Raw genomic sequence first — 23,056 nt, 5'->3', positions numbered from 1 at the left:
CTCCAGGTAAGAATACTGGAGTGGGTTGCCATGCACTTCTCCAGGGGATCTTCGCAACCCAGGGATCGAAGCCGGGTCTCCTACACTGCATGTGGATTCTTTACCATCTGAACCACCAGGGGGGCTTTGGACATAAAAGCTAAAGCATCTGTCCCTCTGAAGACTGTGGTGGCGATTCAGTGAGGTAAGACAGTGAGTTGCTCAGCAGAGGGGCCCAGAGGCCGTGCTGGCGCTGGGTGAGAGCAGTTACCTTGCGGCCCCTTTCCCTCCTGCCTCCGTCTCACTTGAGTCTCACTCTGGTCCTCAGAAAACCGTGCCAACTGCATACTTAGGTCATCGTCTCGCTTCATGAGTCACAGACGGCAGTCACGGTGGGAACCTGTCGATGCAGACAGACAGCAACGATGACCTTCATTTGCTTCCCATGTACAGCCACAGAATTCACATTGGGGGGGGGGGTCTGCATCAAGGTATTTAATTTTATAAAATTGCATGTACACACACATGCATTTATAGAAAATAAAATGACTTCTATACAACAGCAACAAAAAAGAAAACAGTGCCAAAATCCCCTTAGGACATTCATGCCAGGAGGTGACCAGCCTCACCTAATCCCAGCCATGTTTTCCACATCTGTAAAACAGGAATGTTGAACAAGTTAGTCTCAACTAGCCGCTCCTGCTCTCGCAATTCCCTCCTTTTCAGGTTCCATTTTCCTGTTCCTTCTGTAGGGCAGGGAATGAGTAGATGTGATAAGGGGGCTCTGGAGGAGGATTTGGGGGCTTGGTGCCCAGTGTAGCCAGGAGACATAGGGCCTGAGACCTTTGCCTCCGTGGTGGCTCTGGCGGCTGTTAGGCTGGGTGAGGCTGTCCAGAGTTAGGCAGAGGGGCCCCCTGTTCTTCTGGGCTCTGCTTTTGAATCAAGAGTCGGTGGTGTCCAGCAGTGGGGGTGGTAGTGTAGATTGTCAGAACAGTTGTGGCCAGTGTAGATGGCCACACAGTCATCAGAAGTGAGTCTGAGGACTTGGACATTGGTTCACAAATATTGATGAAAGAGCACTCTTAGGCACTCAAGGCAAGGTACAGTGTAATCCTTTCGAAACATCTGTCTCCTCCTCTAGACTGTCAGGTCTCAGTGGGGTGGTTTTTGCACACCTTACCTCCTGCCTCAGGGGTATTTGGTAAGTTCTAGAGACATTCTTGATTGTCATGACTTGGGGAGGAGCTACTGGCATCCTGTGGTTAGAGACCAAGTCACGTGGCAACACCCACCACAGAGAATTTCGCAGCTTAAATGTCCACGGTGCCATGGCTGAGGATCCCTGCCTTGATCCAGGGCCTCGTAGGAGTCCAGTGCCTCACACAGCACCTGGAAAGCAGTGAGCCTGCAATATGGCATCTTTGGATGCAGAGAGTCCTCCTAAATGTGCCAGTGACATGGTGGGATTACCGAGGAGTCCTACTCTCCTCTTTGCTTATCTGCATTTTTAGTGATTTGTTTATGATCCTTCATAATACTGTCAAACTTTTTTTTCTTTCTTGATAATGTTTTTTAACTTACTTATTTTTAATTGAAAGATAATCGATAAGGGCAGGGGGGTGGAGGAAGGAGAGGGTGAGATGAATGGAGAGAGTAGCATGGAAGCTTATACACTACCATATGTAAAACAGATAGTCAATGGAAATTTGCTGTATGACCCGGGGAGCTCAAACTGGGGCTCTGTAACAACCTAGAGGGGTGGGAAAGGGTGGGGGCAGGACGAAAGTTCAAGAGGGCGGGGACATATGGCTAATTCATGTTGATGTATGGCAGAAATCAAACCAATATTGCAAAGCTTTTCTGTATTTCTAAAAAATCTCCCACTCTGGATTTGCAGAGCTTGTATGATGAAAATTTTACTTAAGGAAGAAAAAACAGGATCATGTCAGAAAGGCATAACATGTGTACTGAATCATATAGTAATTAAATTCATCCATTCGTTTAAACAATGTTTATTGGTCCCCTGGTATATGGCAGGCGTGGTTCTAGTAAGTGGGGATAAAACAGTGGATGGAAAAAAAAAAAAAAAAACCAGATAAAATTGCTCTCTTGGAGCTTGTGTTCCAGCAGAAGAAAACAATTAAGGACTTAACGTACAAATATGTGATATTTATAATACAACAGAATAACTGGTGTTGACAAGTGGGATGAGCAGAGGTAAGACAGGGCAGGGAGAGGGCGTGATGAAGAGCTGATGGGAGGAGACCTCTCGGAGGATGTGACTTTTGAACAGGGAACTGAGTGGAGCTGGGGAGCAGGACATGATAAATGGACCCAGTGTGGACATCATATGTGTTTAAAGCAGAAGTTCCACTTCTTCTCTGGAAGGTCTCTGTTACACTCGGAGAAATGGCAGGAATTCTTATTTTGGAAGTGCAATCCATCAAGATGCTCCCTCTGACACCTCTGAGGAGAGGCTGATGGCATTTTCTTCCTCTGCGAAGGACCGGAAGGATGCACAGTTACTTAAAGACTGGACCTTGGAAGGTGGGGACAGGGTTCTCTCGAGGACCCGCAGAGGTGCTCTCCCTGGGGAGGCAGTCTTGAGTTCCACTCCCACTACCTGCAGCTGTGTGACCTTGGGCAGGTTGCTTAAACTCTCTGAGCCTCAGCTTTCTCATCTGTAAAATGGCAACGATAACTCTCATCCCCCAGGGTGATGGAGACTCGGGTGAGATAATATTAGGGAAGCTCTGCCGTGCATCCTGGCACATGGAGGTGCCCTTCCTCCCTCTGTTCCCAGCATCCTTCTCTTGTTTTTGCTGGTAATGTGAGTTAAGGGGCCGAAGTTTGCAGAATGTGAGCCAAACAAATTCTCCAACACCACTCTTTGAACAACGGCAGCATACAGACCTCCCAAGCAAAGGCGACGATGCCATGGTTTTGAGCAGAAGCAGACAAGTGCCACCGTTTGTCTTCTTTCAACATGTGTTGGGCTCATAAAAATAACTGCGAAGGGAAAAGCCCTGCAGGGGAGGAAACAGTCTGAGTAAAGGTGCCGAGTGAGTCAGTGAGTCGGCAGGTGTTCACGGGGTACCTGATATTTTCTGGGTACCCTTTTGGAAGCTGGAGGTACCCCGGCAAACTAAACAGAGAGGACGGAAAGGATGTGTTCCCATGGAGCTTACACTGTTTTGGCATTACAGAGGCGTTAGACACATAAACAAATAGAGAAGCCAGATTTGAGAGTGATGTGATAGCAGGTGATGGGGAGGCAGCCTCAGACAAGGCAGTGAGGGAAGGCCTCTGTGAAGAGGAACGCTGGCGTTGGATCAGAATCCTGGGAGGGAGGCAGGCACCTCTGGAGAAAGCGGTCCAGGCAGAGGGAACAGCAAGTGCAAAGATCCTGTTGTTTGCTGCTGTTCAGTCGCTAACTCATGTCTGACTCTTTGCAACCCCATGGACTGCTGCATGCCAGGCTCCCCTGTCCTTCACTCTCTCCAGAGCTTGCTCAAAGTCCTGTCCATTGAGTCAGTGATGCCATCCAACCATCTCATCCTCTGTCGCTGCCTTCTCCCACTGCCCTCAATCTTTCTCAGCATCAGGGTCTTTTCCAATGAGTCGGCTCTTCGGTTTAGGTGGCCACAGTATTGGAGCTTCAGCATCAGTCCTTCCAATGGATATTGAGGGTTGATTTCCTTGAGGATTAACTGGTTTTATCTCCTTGCAGTCCACAGGACGCTCAAGAGTCTTTTCCAGCACCACAGTTCAAAAGCATCAATTCTTTGGCACTCAGCCTTCTTTATGATCCAGTTCTCACATCCTTACCTTACTACTGGAAAAACCTCAGCTTTGACTATATGGACCTTTGTGGGCAAAGAAATGCCTCTGCTTTTTAATACGCCGTCTGTTTGTCATAGCAAAGCTGTGTGCTGGTGAGGTGGAAAGAAGGCAGATAGATATAAAGAGTGATTGAGGAGGAGAGGCAAAGAAGAAGCTGGAAAGGTGAGCAGAGCCAGACCAGGAAGGGTCTTGCAGGCCACGGAATGGATCTTGCCCTGGATTCTAATTACAGTGCAAACCACTGGAGAGATATGAGCAGGGGAATAACATGATTTAATCTGTGCTTTGAAAAGACCCATTCTGGCTGCTCCGGCTGCTGCACCAGGCTGGGTTTGAAGGCTGGAGAGAGTTGCAATAGACAATGGTGGCTTGGACCTGAATGTGGCTGGGAGAAGGTGGGAAGGATATTTGGGTCAGATATATCCCAAATATATCCGATTTGGGATATATTTGGAGATGGCACCATTGGGGCTTGCCAAGGGATTGGGTGCAAACACTGAGAGAACTAGAGGAGTCAAGGATGGCATTTCTGCTATTCTGCTGAGCACCTGGGAAGGTGCCTGTGGCTGTTTGTGCAGGTAGGGAGCCCAGAGGAGAAGGACTGGTGGGGTGGGGTCATTTTAGCATTTGTGTTAGTTATCCCAGCCTTGATGCCAAGCAGGCATGTGGATTGTATATGTGGAATCAGGGGTAAGTGCTGGAAAGTGATGGAATGGAAAGTTAGAGCCTTAGGATCACCCAGCAGTAGGAAGTAATTAATAGGGAGTTAAGGTAGGATGTTCAGGGAACATAGCCCCTGGGAACAATGGTCGTGAGAACATCATGTGAGTATCAGCCACGAGCTAAACATCACCTTCTTTCAGGAGAGAGTGGCCAGCTTGACTCTACATGGTTTTTCAGGACTTCAATCCGTGTGTCTCTGGCTCTGTGGTATTTGCAGATTCTACTGGGTACACAGGGCCCACATGTCAGGAAGCCCATAGAGATCCAGGGGTCATTTGAGGAGCGCCCCCTCTGGAACCCTGTAGGGTCTATCAGGGGCTTCCCTTGTGGCTCAGCAGGTAAAGAATCTGCCTGCAATGCGGGAGACCTGGGTTCCATCCCTGAGTTGGGAAGATCCCCTGGAGAAGGGAAAGGCTACCTACTCCAGTATTCTGGCCTGGAGAATTCCATGGACTGTATAGTCCATGGCGCCGCAAATAGTCGGACACGACTGAATGACTTTCACTTTCAGGCTCTATCAGACCAACAGAAGGGGAGCAAGAAAATTTGCTAGGGAAAGCTCTGTCTGAATTCAAACCTCCCAGTCCAGTGGGTGGGCTGGATCCCTAGACGCATCCTCCTGCCATCAGACCCCTCAGAGGAAATGCCAGACCAGCCTCACCCCTACCTGCTGGTGCCCCGTCCTCTCCTGTCTCCCCATAGTAGCCTCTGTTCCCCGCCATCTGCGGGCCCCTCCTCCCCTCTGCCTCCTCTCACTGTCTCCACCTGACCAGGGCCTGCTTTTCCCTCAACACCAAGCTCACAGCTCCCTTCCCAGCAAGTCCCTTTGGCTTACTGACCACCATCCAGCCATCCCATCCACTGCATGAGGGCCATGACTGAATCTGTCCAGTTTGCTGCCGTATTTCCAGGGCCCAGCAAGCAGCAGCTTGGCTTTGCCCGTGACGTGCTGACTTGGATTCCCTGAGCAGCTGCCCTCGGGGTCCCAGCCACAGCTTCTTCGTTCGTTTCCAGTCAATGTAGAGGGGTTGCTGGCAACCGAGGCTCGGTGACCCTCGCGGCTCCTGCCCAGTTCATGACGTGACACTCTGCTTTCACATTCGTGCTGGCCCCTCAGAGTGGAGACAGAAGGCCCAGGTGGATCTGAACGCCACCAGAGATGAATCCTGTTCCTCCTATAACTTCCTCTGGCGTCGGTTTTCCTCATCTGTAGATTCGGTTCCCTCACAGCGGGGATTTCACGAGGTCACGTTTGCAAAGCTGCCTGATACTGTTCATGAAATACGTTGAACACAACCTGTATCTTTTGTAGTCAGTCACCTGCAGTGAGAAATGCCTGGGGACTTCCGTGGTGGTCCAGTGGCTAAGACTCCTTGCTCTCAGTGCAGGGGGCCCAGGTTCAATCCCGGGTCAGGGAACTAGATCCCACATGCTGCAACTAAGACCCAGCACAGTAAATATTTTTTAAAAAAAGAAAGAAAAGAAATGCCTGGATAAGAGGTGGAACAGGAGCTTACAATCTCAGAATCTCTCACTGCAAAGAATTGGATATTCTCAGACTGGGAATAAACAGGATCAAGGAGTTGCGGTCTCTTTCAGGTAGCCTTTTGGACATGCTGTGGTGCAGACCCAGCATGCCCTCGGCATTGCTGGGGGAGTCCAGGAGGTGCTGAAGGAAATGGTTGGTTAGTGGGTAGACTCTCCTCTATGTGTTGTTCCTTGAACACTTGCACCTCAGTGTTTCATTGCAACCCCAAGCATCGACCAAACTGCAATCCTTTCAGCCCTGGGGTCTTGGTCTCATCAGTCTTGATCTCATCAGGTGCTCCTTTGGTCCAGTAGTCTGGCAAACCAAGGTGATGAGAAGAAACACACAAGAACCATCTGAAAAAGAAGAAGATAGGTGAAGCATGCACTTCATTTAAAAACAAGCAGGTTTGCTGGAGATTGGGAGCCTGTCACAGATGTCAAAGCAAAGCTGGTTTTTAGGACTGTTTACTAAACATTTATGAAATATCTACCGTGTGCCTGGCACGGTGGCCCGACAGAACTGCCAGATTAAGTGATGCAAGGGGCACCGTTCATAGGAAGGCAGTGGGGGCTGTGCGGCGGCTTCCCCATGGCTCCCTGAGCCGCTCTCCCACCCTAGTGCTGTCCATGCAGCGTCTGTAACCATGAGCCCCGCGGGGCCTTCACATGGGTCCCTGCATCGCAGCTGCTGTCTTCGTGGCCCATCACACTCCAGCACCCCACGCTGCTATTGGTTCTTCAGTCACCCGGCTCCACGCTCCCTCTGCCCTTATCACTCTTCCCCAGATCTTACAGGACAGGTTCCTCCTTCTCATTTCATTTGCATCACAAACATCACCACCTCCAAGAAGCCCTCCCCCACTATCCTAATACCCTTACCCCCCATGCACACGGGGTCCCATTTTCCCCTTTGACTTTCTCCAAAGTACATATAATCCCCTGGAATGATCTCATTGGCTTATTTATTCATCTCCACGTTCATTATCTGTCTCTCTCCTGGAAAGTGAGCCCCAGGACTTAGGACCCATCCCTGTTTCCACAGGCAGTAGTTATCCCTGTGTATTTGCTGAATGAAAGAAGATGCAGAATCTCTGTCTGAGGACCCCCCACCCTACCCCAAGTCCACAGATGAGCAAGCAGACCAATAGGTGTCAACTTGGATGTTTAATCAACAGTCCAGAAATTCTCTTTCCCACTTTCAGTCCCCTGGATACCTATAGCAGCTCCTACAGCAACTCTGGAGCCTAGCTCCTGGAGAAAATAGTGACCCCAAAAACAGAGGATTTATCCCTGGACATGGTTGCAGCTTTGGAATGAGGAAGGTATTTTTAAATGTTCTTGCAAGTGCCAGAGTGCGTCTTGTTAAAAATAAGGTTTGTGTTCATTGAAATGCCGTTCAGGCTCGCCATTCTGCGGCAGTGTTTAAATTAACCACATCAGGCACTGTGAATTCCGAACAGCCCGTGAATCATTTGGGGGTGAAAAAATTGGGAGTTGGTATTTGCTGAAGCCAGACCTTCTTTATGTTCTGTGTTTACCTAGCGAACCTTTCTATAGCACTCACTCTGCCAGGCACTGTTTGGTGTACTTTGCGAATATAAGTGTTTTACCCTTTCCACTAGCCCATGGCGTTCCCCATTCTACAGTTGAGAACGTCAAGTCACAGAGTTCACGTGTTCACCCAAGTCCACATGACTCATGCCCTTGGGGCGTTTTCGCCAACATTTTGGCCACAAGGAAAACCTTGTTTATAACCCGCCCTGCCGAAAGGTACCCAGCTTTCACTTCTGTCCTTTTTAGGAAATTCGGAATCCTCACAATGCCTAGGTATGGAATTTCCTGCAGCATGTCTCTCCTTCTCCTGTGGACTTGGCAGCCTTTTGGGGCCCGGCAGACAGATAAGCATCATTTCAAGAGTGTGTTTCTGTAGTTCCCCCGTACCCCGGCTCTGGGCCAAGCTTCCCCAGCTGGCTCGTGCCCTGCCTTGTCCCACTTAGCTGGCCCACCCTTCCATATTTCCTCCCCCTATCCAGCTAGATCTCCTCTCCCTGAATGACTCAGGCAGATCGTGCTGCTTCCAAGGGCCTTCTGGGCTGCTCTGGCCTCGTTTACCCTCATCTCCAGAACTTCTCCTGGGCTTGTGGAACCTCCTTGCATCTTGCAAACTAGACTCATTGTGTTGATCTGCTTGTTGTTCAGTCGCTAAGTTGTGTCTTGACTCTTTGCGACCCCATGTACTGCAGCATACCAGGCTTTCCTGTCCTTCAGCATCTCCCGGAGCTTGCTCCAACTCATGTCCATTGAGTCAGTGATGCCATCCAACCATCTCATCCTGTTTGTAGTAATAATTAGTCTGTTCCTGGACTCTGGGACATTGGTGGATTCAAATCCCAGTACTGCCACCTACTGGATACCCAACCTTGGACAAGACCCTTCATCCCTGAGCCTCAGTTTCCACATCCATAAAATGGGGATAAAAGTGGTTTCCAAGCTCCTATAGAGCTGTTGTGAAGATGCAACAAAAGATTATGTGTAAGATCTGTGCTTAACCTGTGTCAGAGTTCAGCAAACTTTGTCTGCAAAGAGCCAGGTAGTAGATATTTTAGGCTTTGCGGGTCAGTTTCAGCAGCAGCCTTTCAACTCTGGTGTTGTAGTGTGTAAACAGCCGTAGACAAAGGAGAGTAACTGTGTTCAATTAAAACTTGATTTACATAAACAGACGGCAGCCAGATTTAACCCATGAACTGGGGTTGGTCCACACCTGGTCTTCCGAGTGGCCCTCTTATCTCTGAAATGCTATAAAGGTCAGAAAAGAGAAGGCTGTGACTTTCCGTCCAGGCATGAAAGTTTTGGCTGAGAGCAATGCATGGGAGCAGACAGACAGGAAAGGGGTGGCCGGGAGGAGGCGCTGTGGACCGGGCTGAGGCCCACAGACAGAAGCACAGGGTGGGGGTAGGAGGCTCCTTGTGCAGAAGCAAAGTGGGAGGGGGCCTGGCCAGCCAGCCTCGAATGCCATGTGCATTCACAGAATCACCGACTTCCTGTGTAAGAACTATTTCCCGAACACCTACTGTGTGCCACATCCTGTGTTGTATGCCTATGCCACAGGAGAACAAGACACACAGAAACCCCTGCCCTCACAAAAGCTTAGGTTCCTCCAAAGGAGGGAAACTGAGCCCCAAAACTCCTCCCGGGAGTCCCATAGCTGGCAACTGTCCTTTTGTATGACGTGTATTTCCAGGGTTACTGCTGCTGTGGGATAAGCACAAGATTTAGGGTCTCTGACCTGGACTCAAGCCTCACTGCCCACCCCCGTCCTGCCCCCTCACTTCTGTGAGGCCCATAATCTGTGCTTCCCGCCATCGACACCGGATGCTGGAACCTTGGACCGTCCTCGCTGTTAGAGCCTTTGGGTTGTGGCTATGTGAGCCTCCCTGGGCCTCTCTGTGACCAGGGCACCCAGAGCTTCCACGTGTCAGGGGGGTGTTCGTGACTTCATTAAGCTTGATGGATTGATATCTACCACATCCATGGAGGGGACTGGGAAGGGAAGCAGTTTGGGGACACTTTCTAAGTCCAAGCCTTTTTCATGGCTGTGTAGTATTCCCCACCGGCAATACTGTTCTCCCAGGGCAGAGAGAGACCACCCCTGTCCCGGCCACCCAGTGGCAGACCCTGTTCTGGGCACCTTTGCCGCCTCATCCCCATGAGTGAGCTATGAGCCCTCCTTGTTCCCCCTTTAACAGAGCAAGAAACCACAGCCCAAGAGCTTGCACGGAGCCTGACTACCCACAGTGATCATTGATTGTGAATCCCCCAGCAACTGCACATCCTCTCCTTTAGACTTATCCTCAGAACACTCCCGTGATGGAGGAATCTCCCCCCACATCTCTCACATGCATTCTCTCTTTCCCCCATTGAGTAAAACTGCATCATAAAGTGAGCAAATCTGAAGTGCACAGTGGGTAAACTTTTCCCTCTGTTTATGCCTGGGTGACTGCAGCCCAGATCCAGCAGATTTCCGGGTCCCTGGGGGGCTCCCTCCTGCCCTTTCACTGCTGAACCCAGAGGTACCCACTGTTTTGACTTATATCACTAGGGATCACTTCCACTTACTCTTGAAGGCTCGATCAGTAGAATCCCTTGGGGTGTTCGTCTTGACCTGGCTTCTTTCACCAGCATGTCTGTGAGATTCTTCATGTTGTTATGCACGGGGGTGGGGCTTATTTTTCAGGGCTGTCTAGAAGTCCCCTGTAGGAGTCCATTATAGGAGGTTTGTCTGTCCTCCTGTGGGTGGGCATGTAGCATATTTCTTATTTAAGGTTATTATGAATTAGATCTCTATGAATATTCAAGTCTGCATATGGACGTGTGTTTTCATTTCCCTCATTCAGAGTGGGATTTGGGAGTTGCAGGGTAGGTATAGGTTTAACTTTCCTAGAAACTGTCAACGCTTGTCTCCAAAAAGGCTGTTCTATTTCACGCTCCCACCAGCAACATCAGAGAGTTTTCCTGTGGCTCCATGTTTTCATCAACGCTTGGTAAAATCCACACCTTTCCTTTTAACCATTCTGGTAGGCGTGTCACCGTACCCATTTCCTGGAAGCAGAAACTGTGGCTGACACATGCTGAGCCCTTTGCCCCAGACCACACGGCTACTGACGTTGGAACAGAGACTGGGGTTCTGTGAGATTCTGGAACTGTGTCATAGCCCAGGGTTCAAGGCGTAGAGCATGGGACAGAGTGAGAATAGAAGAGGTATTTGAATAAGTGTTTTCTTTTTTTTTTTTTTCCTTTTTTTTTTTAAATTTTATTTTATTTTTTAATTTTATTTTATTTTTAAACTTTACATAACTGTATTAGTTTTGCCAAATAACAAAATGAATCCGCCACAGGTATACATGTGTTCCCCATCCTGAACCCTCCTCCCTCCTCCCTCCCCAGAATAAGTGTTTTCTGAATACGAAGTGGATGGTTGAAAACCAGAACGCTCATCAGTGATAGCAATGGGCCCAACTGGTGCTCTTGCCCAGTGGCACAGTGCCCTGGGTCCGCGCCAGCCACCCCAGGGAGAACCCGGGCTCCCTGGTAACTCCACTCGTCCTCGCCGTGCCACTGGGAACGCGTCCCCGTGAGCTTGCCAGGAGAGACTGTTCTTTTGCAAGCTGGCAGGACACAGTCTGCATTCTGCAGCCCCGGGCTCTCTCGGAGTCCCCGTCCCAGGGGCTCTACTGTCCCCAAAGGCACTGATTGTTCCTCTCAGGAAAACATCCCATTCCAAGGGCAGGGGATTAACAAGCATGCCTGGGCCACTGGAGACACCGGGTCGGCTCTGGCCCAGCCGTGGGTTTCTAGAGCCCTGTGTTCCCCTGGGTGTGCCTTGGAAACTAAGGCTGGGGCCTGAGACACCAGAAGTCTGAGATCCTAGACCAGCTTTGCTCCTGTTTTGCTGGGTGATGTCGGGTAAGGCGCCTTTCCTCTCTGAGCCCCATCACCGTGCATAAAGTGGAGAGACTGACTAAGAAGTCGGAGAGGCTGGGCTGGTGTCTGGGGCTCAAAGGCCTATGTCAGGGTTTCCTGTGGCAGCTTGGTGGCTTTGACACATTTGTTTATCACTTAACTCAGTGCTTCTCAAGCTCTAATGTGCGTACGATACTCCTGGGGATCTTGTTAAATGCAGATTCTGATTCAGTGGGTTTGTTCTGAGCACCTGGATTTTCTCTCAAGTTCCCAACTGATGGTGCTTGCTGGTCTGAGGACCACACTTTGAGTAGCAAGAGCCCAGGAACTTCTCCCCCAATCCATGGGTTTCTTTAAGCTTTTAAAAAAACTTAGATTTCTCTTAAGCAGTAACATATATGAACCACTGGTTTGAGGTACCAGGCATATCTTTTGCCAAACACACAATAAAATGAACATGTTGCGTGCTCAGTTGCTTCAGTCGTGTCCAACACTTTGTGACTCCATGAACCATAGCCTGCCAGGCTCCTCTGTCCATGGGATTTTCCAGGGAAGAATACTGGAGTGGGTTGCCGCGGCCTCCTCCAAGGGATCTTCCCCACCCAGGAATCAAATACGCATCTCCTGCATTGCAGGTGGGTTCTTTATGGCTGAGCCACCAGGGAAGCGCTAAAATGAACATGTTAACTATTGGTATAAACATGGCAACCCTCCCTACCCTGCTGAGACCAGTTTACTTTTTTTAAATGAATATCATACGTTTTGTCAGGTTCCTTATGCTTATGACCTAATTTAATCTTTAAAACATCATGAAAAGTAGATATTCTTTTTAAATATCTTTTCTCTTTGTTATCCAAGTAGTACAGGCATAATGAAACTAAAGACCAGTTTGAAATTAGAGATAAGGAAAAAAAGAAAATATAAATCACCCCCAAATTTCACTCATATCTCAAATGGGAAATTGAGGCACACCCCCACAGTGACTCATGTAAGGCCTCACAGTGGGCAAGTCCCAGGGCTGGGGTTTGGATTGGGCCTGTCTGGCGGTTTTCTGTGATCCCACACTGAGGTAATAAATCAACATTATAGAAATGTTTTAAATAGAAGAAAAAATATGACCACAATTGTATTTTGCATTCCCCTCTGGCCTTTTCCTTATTCTTTTATTATGCAGATAGCATTATGAAGTATGACCAGTGGTTTTTCTCTGATTCATTTCTCAGTGTTCTCATCTGTAAAGTGGGGATGATAATGGAGCGGAGTCTGCAGAGTTGGGTTGGGGGAGGAATGGTGTCCTGCAGGCAGAACAGGGGGCCCAGTACCCAGTAAGTCAGGTGCAAATGCCCTTCTGCTGTGGACGTTACAACTGTGATTCTAAACCACCACACCCTAGAACATCGAGTCCATCTACTCTGATGTCTGTGTTGCTGGGCGACAGTGGGGCTTGTAATTTTTTGTTTTAAATAACTCGGTGATGAGCTAGATTATGGCCACCTGTTACATTATGTGGCTGCTTCCAATATCCAGCGGAAGAGATGCTGTATACCAAGGCTGAGGAAGAGAAACGTGAACATTTATCGATCACCAGTGGTGTACCTAGTTTTAGCTTGGGTACGTTTACCTCCGTCTCCTTCAATTCTTGTGAGTCTGTGAAATTTATTATACCCGTTTTACAGATGAGGAAAACTGAGACTCAGGCAGTAAAAATAATGCAAAGAAAGTAACCTGCTCTCTGTTAGCTAAGAATCTTGATTAAGTGTAGTGCCTTTTTTCTTAATATGGCACTTTTCATTTTTTAGTTTTTTGGTTAAGATTTATTTATTTACTTGGCTGTGTTGGGTCTTGGTTGCAGCATACTGGATCTTTGTTGCATCATGCAGGATCTTTCATTGTGGCACCTGAGCTTAGTTGCCCTGCGGCATGTGGGATCTTAGTTCCCCAACCAGGGATCAAACCCATGTGCCCTGCATTACAAGGTGGATTCTTAACCACCAGACCACCAAGGAAGTTCCAATATGTCACCCTTTAAAAGCAAAAATGTATTCCTTCTCATCTGTGTCAAAACTCATACTGAACAATGAGTCCTGGGGTGCAAAAAAGGATTTATTTTTGCACCCATCTATAAGTCTTTGTCCACAAGTTAAATAAAAACAAACGCGTGCTATTAATACCAGTATAGCACTTTTAAAACAAAGCAAACACACAAACTCCTTGCAAGCCTTTGCATGCTAAGTTGCTTCAGTCATATCTGACTCTTTGCAACCTTAGGGACTGTAGCTTGCCAGGCTCCTCTGTCCATGGGATTCTCCAGGCAAGAATACAGGAGTGGGTTGCCATGCCTTCCTCCAGGGGATCTTCCCAACCCAGGAACTGAACCCACATCGCTTCTGTGTCCTGCACTGGCGGGTGGGTTCTTTACCACTTGTGCCCTCTGGGAAACCCAAGAAACAAACTCCATGTGCCCTCAATCATCTCTTTGGGAGTAAATCTAGGGATGGTTCGCCTCTTAACCTTCTCCCTTCCTAGGACAGGCTGGAGAGGACCCGGGGGCAGGGAGGGGGCTCAGTATGAAAGTCTCCAGAGACAGTGGTAACCAGTGTTGGAGGGAGAGGTGGGCAGTGGGGACGTGAGCAGGCCAGGGTGGCTGTGGGTCTGGCATTTGGGCACCCAGGCTCTCCTCTCACCTCTGCACCCCTCTCTCTGTGACCTTGAAAGAGAAAGAAAGTGACAGTGTTAGTTGCTCAGTCGTGTCTGACTCTTTGCAGCCCCGTGAACTGTGGCCCACCAGGCTCCTCCGTCCATGGGATAATCCAGGCAAGAATACTGGAGTGGGTAGCCGTTCCCTTCTACAGGGGATCTTCTTGACCCAGGGATCGAACCCATGTTCTCCTGCATTGCAGGCAGATTCTTTACCATCTGAGCCACCCTGTATGACCTTGGACGAGCCCATTGGCCTCTCTGGGCCTCAGTTTCCCCACCTTCTCAGTTATCCTGCAAGGGATCTTTAGCTCTGACAATTGGTGAAGTCTTTAACAATGAGTTGAAGCAAAGTATTTTCAGTTGTTTTTCTTTCTGTGTTCTCAGTTAATAAGAACATAGAGAGCATGGGATGAGGCCTCCGTCAGGGAGCTTTCATCTGTATTCCATGTATCTGTGGGCTGTAGGATATGTTCTACACCAAACAGAATCCCATTCAAAGGAAAGAGAGGGGCCTGGCTCCTGCTTGGTGCTTCTGAGGGTCTCCCTGAAGCCCTGGTCTCTATGATGATGTATGGTCTCTCTTCTCCCTCATCCCTAGAGATGAAAACAGCAGATGATCCCTAGACTCTGTCCCCAGCGGGCTGTGTCCACCATCTGTCCACACACGAGACCTTTTCCTCTCAGGGAACAGTGCAAGCTGGTCGCATGCTCAGCTCAAAGTCAAAATGTTAACAGCAGCGGCTGGAAGAGCTGGCGTTTCCCAGGCATGCTCTGCGCCAGGTGTGGTGCTGGGTTCCCCACACAGCCCCTCCTCTTGCCCTCTCGGGGGAGAGGCAGCTGTCATACTCCTTTTGCAGGCCAGCATCTAGGTCCAGAGGGGCCAGCACTTGCCAGGCCCCAGACCCTGAATCCCACAGTCCGGTTCCAGAGCCAGTGCCCTTGGCCACCTGGCTGGACGCATGAGACTCAGAAGGGGCCACAGGGCTGTCCGGAGTGGTAAGAAGGCTGCCCAGAGCTGGAGCATGTGAGCTGGGTCCTTAAGTGGGTGTCTACCATGGCCTGGAGGAGAGGAAGAGCCCACACCATGGTGGCTGGAACTCTGTAGTTTCAGGGAGCAGGGGTGGTTGGAGGTGCCAGTGGAAAGTGTGTTGAAGGCTCAGCTCAGGGTGGGAGTGGTGTTAGAGGCCATATTAGAAGGGTGTGTTAAGTCAGTAGAAGAAAAGGTCTATTTGGGGAAAACCCCTGGCCTAGTTTGCTCTGAGACTGCCCACAGCCAGGCAGAAGACTGGATGATTCTGCTCTCAGGAAACTCAGCACCCTCCAAACAGCCACAGATGCTGCCATGTCAGGGTCTCCCAGTGCACAACCCACCTTCAGTGAAGCCCACCCTCCACTTCACCCCCACCCCACAGAGCTCCCTGTCAGCTCTTTGTACTTCTCCCTAAATGGAAATAGACCTCCAGGCTCAGCAGGCATCTGAAGGAAGCAGGGACCAAAACAGAGAGAAAAGAAACCAAGAGGCAATAGAGACGATGTAAGAAGCAGAAGCTAACTGCCAGGAACCGTCGGAATTAACATCTCAGAGAGGTAAATACTGCATCTATGAAACGGAGAGGCAAGAGAAGGACCATTTGGAGAACAAAAAGGACTCTTGGACACCTGCTTCCAAAGTTGCAGAAAGAATATTTCAGTGGGGTTTGAAATAGGAAGAAACAGGCAGGGTCTGGCTGCTGCATGGATGTTGGGGAAAGGGCTGGTAAGAACAGAAGAGGCTTCTGAGCTTGACCAGGTAGGGCTGGGCAGAGCCCATATTTGCTGAGCAGTTCACCGCGGAAAAGCAGGTTGTGGGAGGACAATCGCAAATTCATTTTATTTTTGTTTATTTCTTTGGCCGCCCCACTCAGCTTGCTGGATCTCAGTCCCCCAACCAGGGATTGAACCCCGGGCCATGGCAGTGAAAGCCTGCAGTTGTAACCACTAGGCCACCAGGGAACGCCCACAGATTCGTTTTAGACGAGTTGTTCTGGAGGGAGGTCCAACAGCAAGCAGCAGAGTGTTGAAACCCAGTGCGAGGAAGCCATTGCTGCCAGAGTTTGGAGCATGGCCCCTCATGGTGTGTCTCTACCTCGGCCAGGTGTTTTCTTTAAAAAAAAATTTTTTTTGACATGTACACACTGCTATTTATTTATTTATATTTTTGGCTGTGCTGAGTCTTCGTTGCTGCATGTAGGCTTCCTCTAGTTGCAGAGACCAGGGGCTACTCTCTAGTTGCAGTGTATGGGTGTCTCATCGCGGTGGCCTCTTGTTTCAGAGCACAGGCTCTAGGTGGGCGGGCTTCAGTAGCTGCAGCACAGGGGCTCCATTAGTTGTGGCTCGTGGACTGGTCATGGAGCGTGGGCTTAGCTGTGCTGCGACGTGTGGGATCTTCTCAGACCAGAGAGCGAACCCGTGTTCCCTGCATCGGCAGGCGGATTCTTATCCACTGTACCACCAGGGAAGTCTAGCCAGCTCTTTTCAAAAGCAAACCCCCAACCCTGCCTCTGAGATGCTGGTTAACAATAGAGATTCCCAGGTTTGCCAGGTCAAACCCCGGAGGGTGGGAATGTATATTTCAACAAGCTCTCCTGGGAGTCTGATGTAGACCAATGCTTGAGAACCGCTGGTCTCTGGAGTGGGTGGTAGACTGGAACACAGGGAAGAAATGGAGAAGTCAGGATCAAGAGAGTGAACAGGAAGTAGAGGTAGCTTTAAACCCAGGAGGACACTCATGTGGCACATTCTGCCATCCCAGTGCAATGAAATTATTACTCATTTCAAAATAGCAACAGCTCTTGAGTATTCAGTAGCAGAATCACTGATTCAGGAAGCAATTAACATAGACATTCAATCAATTATTCATCGCATTACTAATGTGTAGCAGTAATCAAATTGGCCTTTTAATATGTATATTTTTTCTTTTAATTAACCCTGTCCAAAACTGGAGTAAAGCTCCCAAGCAGAAATATATTTGGCTTAATTAAAAAAGGAAGGCAGAGAGGGAAAAAATATTATCTCCTTACCACGTGTTAAAGGAGCCCAAAGGTAGGACTTGCTCTGCGCGCTGTCTCGCATTTGTGGTTTGAGCTGCACCAGGAAGCCCTAGGTTCTGTCTGCAGGTGCCTGAGAGTGCACAGTTAGTGGTTAGATGAAGCTTTATTGTGTCCCCATCTGTGGCAGAACAGAAAGAGCACTGGACTTGGAGTCAAGACCTCCAGATTCCAATTTTAGATCTGCCACCGAGTTCCTGAGTGACCTCAGAGTTGCCTCTCTGAGTCTCGCCTTCTTCCAATGAGGGGACTAAGTTAGACACTGCCCAACAGTCTTCCAGCTCTGACTGTGTTCTCCTTATCATGTGACCACTGCAAATGCCCCTTCAGCCTATTAGTATGAATGAGTTTATGCCTCTTCCTTTAAGAAGTGAATAGAGAGGCCAGTCACTCCGGAGTCATTTCCCTGGGGGCTTCATTGATCATCCTTGCACTGTGGCTAGAGTATGCAGTTCCACCACACACCTCCTCTTGCCTTCTAATAACTGCTAACATTTATCAGGCATTTCCTATGTGGAATGGACTAAATGTTGATTTTTTTTTTTTTTTAAGTGGTAAGATTTCTTGTTGTTCAGTCGCTAAGTTGTGTCCGATTCTTTGCAACCCCATGGGCTGCAGCATGGCAGACTTACCTGTCCTTCACCATCTCCTGGAGTTTACTCAAACTTATGTCCATTGAGTTGATGATGCCATCCATCCGTTTCATCCTCTGCCACTCCCTTCCCCTGCCCTCAATCTTTCCCAGCATCAGGGTCCTTTCCAATGAGTCGGCTCTTTGCATCAGGTGGCCAGGGTATTAGAGCTTCAGCTTCAACATCAATCCTTCCAATGAATATTCAGGGTTGCTTTCTTTTAGGATTGACTGGTTTGATCTCCTTGCAGTCAGTCCAAGGGACTCACAAGAGTCTTCTCCAACACCACAATTCAAAAGCATCAATTCCTCGGTGCTCAGCCTTCTTTATGGTCCAACTCTCACATCCATACATCCGTGGTAAGATATATATATAATGTCAGATTTACTGTATTAACCATGTTTTAAGCGTGCAGTTCAGTGGCATTAAATATACATTCATCCATAGATATCCACGGGGGACTGGCTACAAGACCTACCTTGGATACCAAAATCCATATCATTGGCCCACCTTATCTGTGTTCCACATCTACAGATTTGACCAACATTCGATCATGGACATAGTACTATATTTATTGAAAGAAATAAGGGTATAAGTGGACCCACGCAGTTCCATCATGTTCAACCAGTGTTGTGCAAGCATCTCCATCATCCATCTCTAGAAAGTTTCATTTTCCCAGACTGAAATTCTTGTCTAAGAGCTTTAAGTGGATTATTTTTATTGAATCCTCACTATAACTCCGAGAGATAAGGTCTGTTATTATCCCAATGTATCAGTGAAACACGGCCAGAGTAATGCTGTATAACAAACAGCCCCAATACCTCAGGAAGATACAATAGTAAGCACTTCTTTAGCTCACAAGTCTGTAGGTGGTCCAGAAGTTGGCTGATCCAGCAGCTGGCTCCATTTGTGTCTGAGCCTCTGCATGGAGCCAGCAAACTCATTGAAGGGAATGTTCTTCTCATGGTGATAGCAGAGGCCCAAGGGGGCAGATAGAAGCCTGCAAAAGCTTTTAAGGTCTAGATTCCAACTGGCACCCCTCAGTCCATTGGCCAAAGCAAGTCACATGGCCGGATGTAAAGCCCCAGGGCGAGGAATTTGACTGCACTCCTTAAATGAGAGTAATTGCAAAGTCAGTTAACAAAAGGCAAGAATCCAGGGCAAGCTCAAGATGTATGGAAAGAGTAACATGGAAACTTACAGTACCACATGTAAAATAGACAGCCAACGGGAATTTGCGGTGTGACTCAGGAAACTCAAACAGGGGCTCTGTATCAACCTAGAGGGGTGGGATGGGGAGGGAGATGGGAAGGAGGTTCAAAAGGGAGGGGATATATGTATACCTATGGCTGATCCATGTTGAGGTTTGACAGAAAACAACAAAAATCTGTAAAGCAATTATCCTTGAATAAAAAACAAATAAATTAAAAAAATTATACCCAAGTTAAAAAAAAAAGAATACAGGCCAGTGATACCACCTTTCATAGCTCCATTGCTGAGGCTACTAACTCCTACCTCACGGGTCATTTAAGGAGTCAGCCAGGAGGTCACGGAGGGGTTATGCAGAGAACCCCACTGGGTGCAGAGGAGGAGACCGACACTTCTTTTAAACAAGAGTCATCCAGGGTACATTTAAATAAGGGTGCCCCCACCACAGTGGGTTCAGCTTTCTTCAACAGTTTACCACTCCATCCAAAGATTTTAACTTGGCTGGGAGCTGGATTTGAAGGGCCCGGCCAAGTTTCTCTGGCTCTCCTACCCCTGAGTTCAAGCTTTGGCTAGACTATTTGCTGCACACCCATGTCTGTGCCTCCGTTCATGTTTCATGGAATCCACCTGGGTCCAGGGCAGGGTCCTCTCCTCCAGGCTGTCTGTCACTGGGGGCTCCAGGTGGAGAGCCGGCTTCCCCTGGCCTTGAGTGGCATGGTCTCTCACAGCCCATGGGACTCCTGCCCCAGCTCTGGTACCCCTGCTGAAGATTCTGTCCCTGGCACCACTGGGCAGTCCTCTTGCCTCAGGCAAGGACCTTCCCCAGCTTCTGCCCTTCTCAGGGAGCTGGAGAACCCCATGGGATTGGCACTGACTGTGGGCACCAAGTCAGTCTTGGCAATAGCCTCGTCACCTTCACCTGGGTAGCCACAGTACAGAACTTCCAGACACCTCCACTTCTCAACGCCACCCCCACCACAGCCCGAGTTTCAGACCAATCTCTTAGAGCAAGTGAAACATGGAGAAATTCCTCTCTTCTCATTTGGGGCCCGAGATAGACAAAAAGGATGAAGTAGGCCAGCTCGCTGACCCAGAATGTTATATTTAAACTCAGCTTTGCGTGTGTGCTTCAGTAATGACAGGGAGAATTTATCTTTATTAAGGACCCAGGAGCAGGGTGGGCTCCAGTGGGCCAAGTGGGCCTCTCTGGGCATAGTTGAGGGAGGGTCTTTCAGGCCTGGGTCAAGGTGGCAGGATGTGTTGCATCCTGAGAAGTTGTGGGAAAAGCCGGCTGTCCTTGGAGGGGCAGCAAGCCCTTAGCTCCCGGCCAGTGGAACATCAGGCTGGGCTCCAGTGGGGGTCATGTGGGCCAGTTGGTGGCTCAACACCCCGGGGGGTTTCCATGCAACTCTCTTCACCAAGAAGCAGCCTCTGTGTTCACATAATTTTGGCCAGAGAAAATAAGGAATCTACCTTCTTCCCCTCACCTGCAACATGGGAGGAAATCAGTTGGATAGTTGACAACTATTTCATTGGTTCAGGTGCAACAACTAGGATCCATTACAGCTCCAGCCCAGCCTTCTGGGAAGACACTGGTTTCTTAAAATCCCAAACAATGGACCAAGCTGACCTCATGGCTAGGCAGAGTGGGTGGTCACCTTAGTTATGGGGCTTGAGGGGTGCCGGGAAGCTCCCCCTGCAGCACATCCCACCCACCCACCAAACTGCTGCTGCCTGCAGTTCCAGCATCAGTACTTGAATCATCAAATCATAAAATGTTAAGGTTCCGAGGTTGTAATTAGCCTTGGAACCTGTCTAATTCAATGTCCTGGCTCAGAGTACTTTTAGAGGATACCTGAAGAGGCCTCGTATTTTAGAGTGACTTCATAGCTGAGCAGGGTTCAAGTCCAGGCGGTGAGACTCTCTCAGTTAGGTTCAGTTTAGTCGCTCAGTCGTGTCTGACTCTTTGCGACCCCATGAATCGCAGCACGCCAGGCCTCCCTGTCCATCACCAACTCCCGGAGTTCACTCAGACTCATGTCCATCGAGTCGGTGATGCCATCCAGCCATCTCATCCTCTGTCGTCCCCTTCTCCTCCTGCCCCCAATGCCTCCCCGCATCAGAGTCTTTTCCAATGAGTCAACTCTTTGCATGAGGTGGCCAAAGTACTGGAGTTTCAGCTTCAGCATCATTCTTCCAAAGAAATCCCAGGGCTGATCTCCTTCAGAATGGACTGGTTGGATCTCCTTGCAGTCCAAGGGACTCTCAAGAGTCTTCTCCAACACCACAGTTCAAAAGCATCAATTCTTCGGTGCTCAGCCTTCTTCACAGTCCAACTCTCACATCCATACATGACCACAGGAAAAACCATAGCCTTGACTAGACGGACCTTTGTTGGCAAAGTAATGCTTCTGCTTTTGAATAGGCTATCTAGGTTGGTCATAACTTTCCTTCCAAGGAATAAGCGTCTTTTAATTTCATGGCCACAGTCACCATCTGCAGTGATTTTGGAGCCCAAAAAAATAAAGTCTGACACTGTTTCCACAGTTTCCCCATCTATTTCCCATGAAGTGATGGGACCAGATGCCATGATCTTCATTTTCTGAATGTTGAGCTTTAAGCCAACTTGTTCACTCTCCTCTTTCACTTTCATCAAGAGGCTTTTGAGTTCCTCTTCACTTTCTGCCATAAGGGTGGTGTCATCTGCATATCTGAGGTTATTGATACTTCTCCTGGCAATCTAGATTCCAGCTTGTGCTTCTTCCAGCCCAGCGTTTCTCATGATGTGCTCTGCATATAAGTTAAATAAGCAGGGTGACAATATACAGCCTTGATGCACTCCTTTTCCTATTTGGAACCAGTCTATTGTTCCATGTCCAGTTCTAACTGTTGTTTCCTGACCTGCATACAAATTTCTCAAGAGGCAGGTCAGGTGGTCTGGTATTCCCATCTCTTTCAGAATTTTCCACAGTTTATTGTGATCCACACAGTCAAAGGCTTTGGCATAGTCAATAAAGCAGAAATAGATGTTTTTCTGGAACTCTCTTTCTTTTTCCATGATCCAGCAGATGTTGGCAATTTGATCTCTGGTTCCTCTGCCTTTTCTAAAACCAGCTTGAACATCCAGAAGTTCACGGTTCACGTATTGCTGAAGCCTGGCTTGGAGAGTTTTGAGCATTACTTTACTAGCATGTGAGATGAGTGCAATTGTGCGGTAGCTTGAGCATTCTTTGGCATTGCCTTTCTTTGGGATTGGAATGTAAACTGACCTTTTCCAGTCCTGTGGCCACTGCTGAGTTTTCCAAATTTGCTGGCATATTGAGCAGGGTTCAAGTCCAGGCGGTGAGACTCTGTCCAGTGTGAAATTCTACATGCCCATGTATCTTGGACTTTCCTGGGTATCTCAGTCTACCACGGATTTTGCTGAAAATGGATATTCTAGGTCACTTGGTCTGGGGTGTGGCTTGAAATTCTCCATTTCTGAAAGCTCCCTCAATTCAGTCCTCATGACAATCCTGGGAGGGATGTTATCCCCATTTGATAGATGGGAAAATTGAGGGTCAGAGAGTTGGGTAATATGGCATGCAGAATAATAACCCGCTCCCTTGCCTTGGATGTCAGCACTCTAATCCTGGGAATTGGTGAATGAGTTACCTTCTGTGGCCAGAGGGACTTTTCTGCTGTGATTAAGGATAAGGACTTTTAGGTGGGAGATTAACCTGGATTATCCAAGTTAGCCCAGTCTAATCATGGGAGTTCTTAAAAGCAGAGAACTGCTGTCTTATCTGGTCAGAGATCTGTGGTAATGGAAAGGAGGTCAGAGAGATGTGATGTTTGCTGGCTTTGAAGTTGGAGGAAGTGGGCATTGGCCAAGAAATGTAGACTGCCTCTAGA

The 23,056-nt window shown here is 48.7% G+C and overlaps 1 protein-coding gene and 1 non-coding gene across 2 annotated transcripts in view; one reads left to right on the top strand and one right to left on the bottom strand.

Annotated features, from left to right (window-relative positions):
* ATP2B2 (ATPase plasma membrane Ca2+ transporting 2) overlaps positions 1 to 23,056 on the top strand; it is a 376,005-nt gene that overhangs the window by 105,976 nt on the left and 246,973 nt on the right. The window lies entirely within an intron of this gene.
* LOC112581319 lies at positions 13,574 to 13,698 on the bottom strand. The gene has a single exon (XR_003105852.1). It is a non-coding gene; the product is annotated as a small nucleolar RNA SNORA40 (small nucleolar RNA).

This window comes from Bubalus bubalis, chromosome 21 (assembly GCF_019923935.1).
Source record: "Bubalus bubalis isolate 160015118507 breed Murrah chromosome 21, NDDB_SH_1, whole genome shotgun sequence".
Classification (NCBI taxonomy): domain Eukaryota; kingdom Metazoa; phylum Chordata; class Mammalia; order Artiodactyla; family Bovidae; genus Bubalus; species Bubalus bubalis.
The sequence above is the reverse complement of the archived record's forward strand: the minus strand, read 5'-3'. Positions and strand labels throughout refer to the sequence as shown.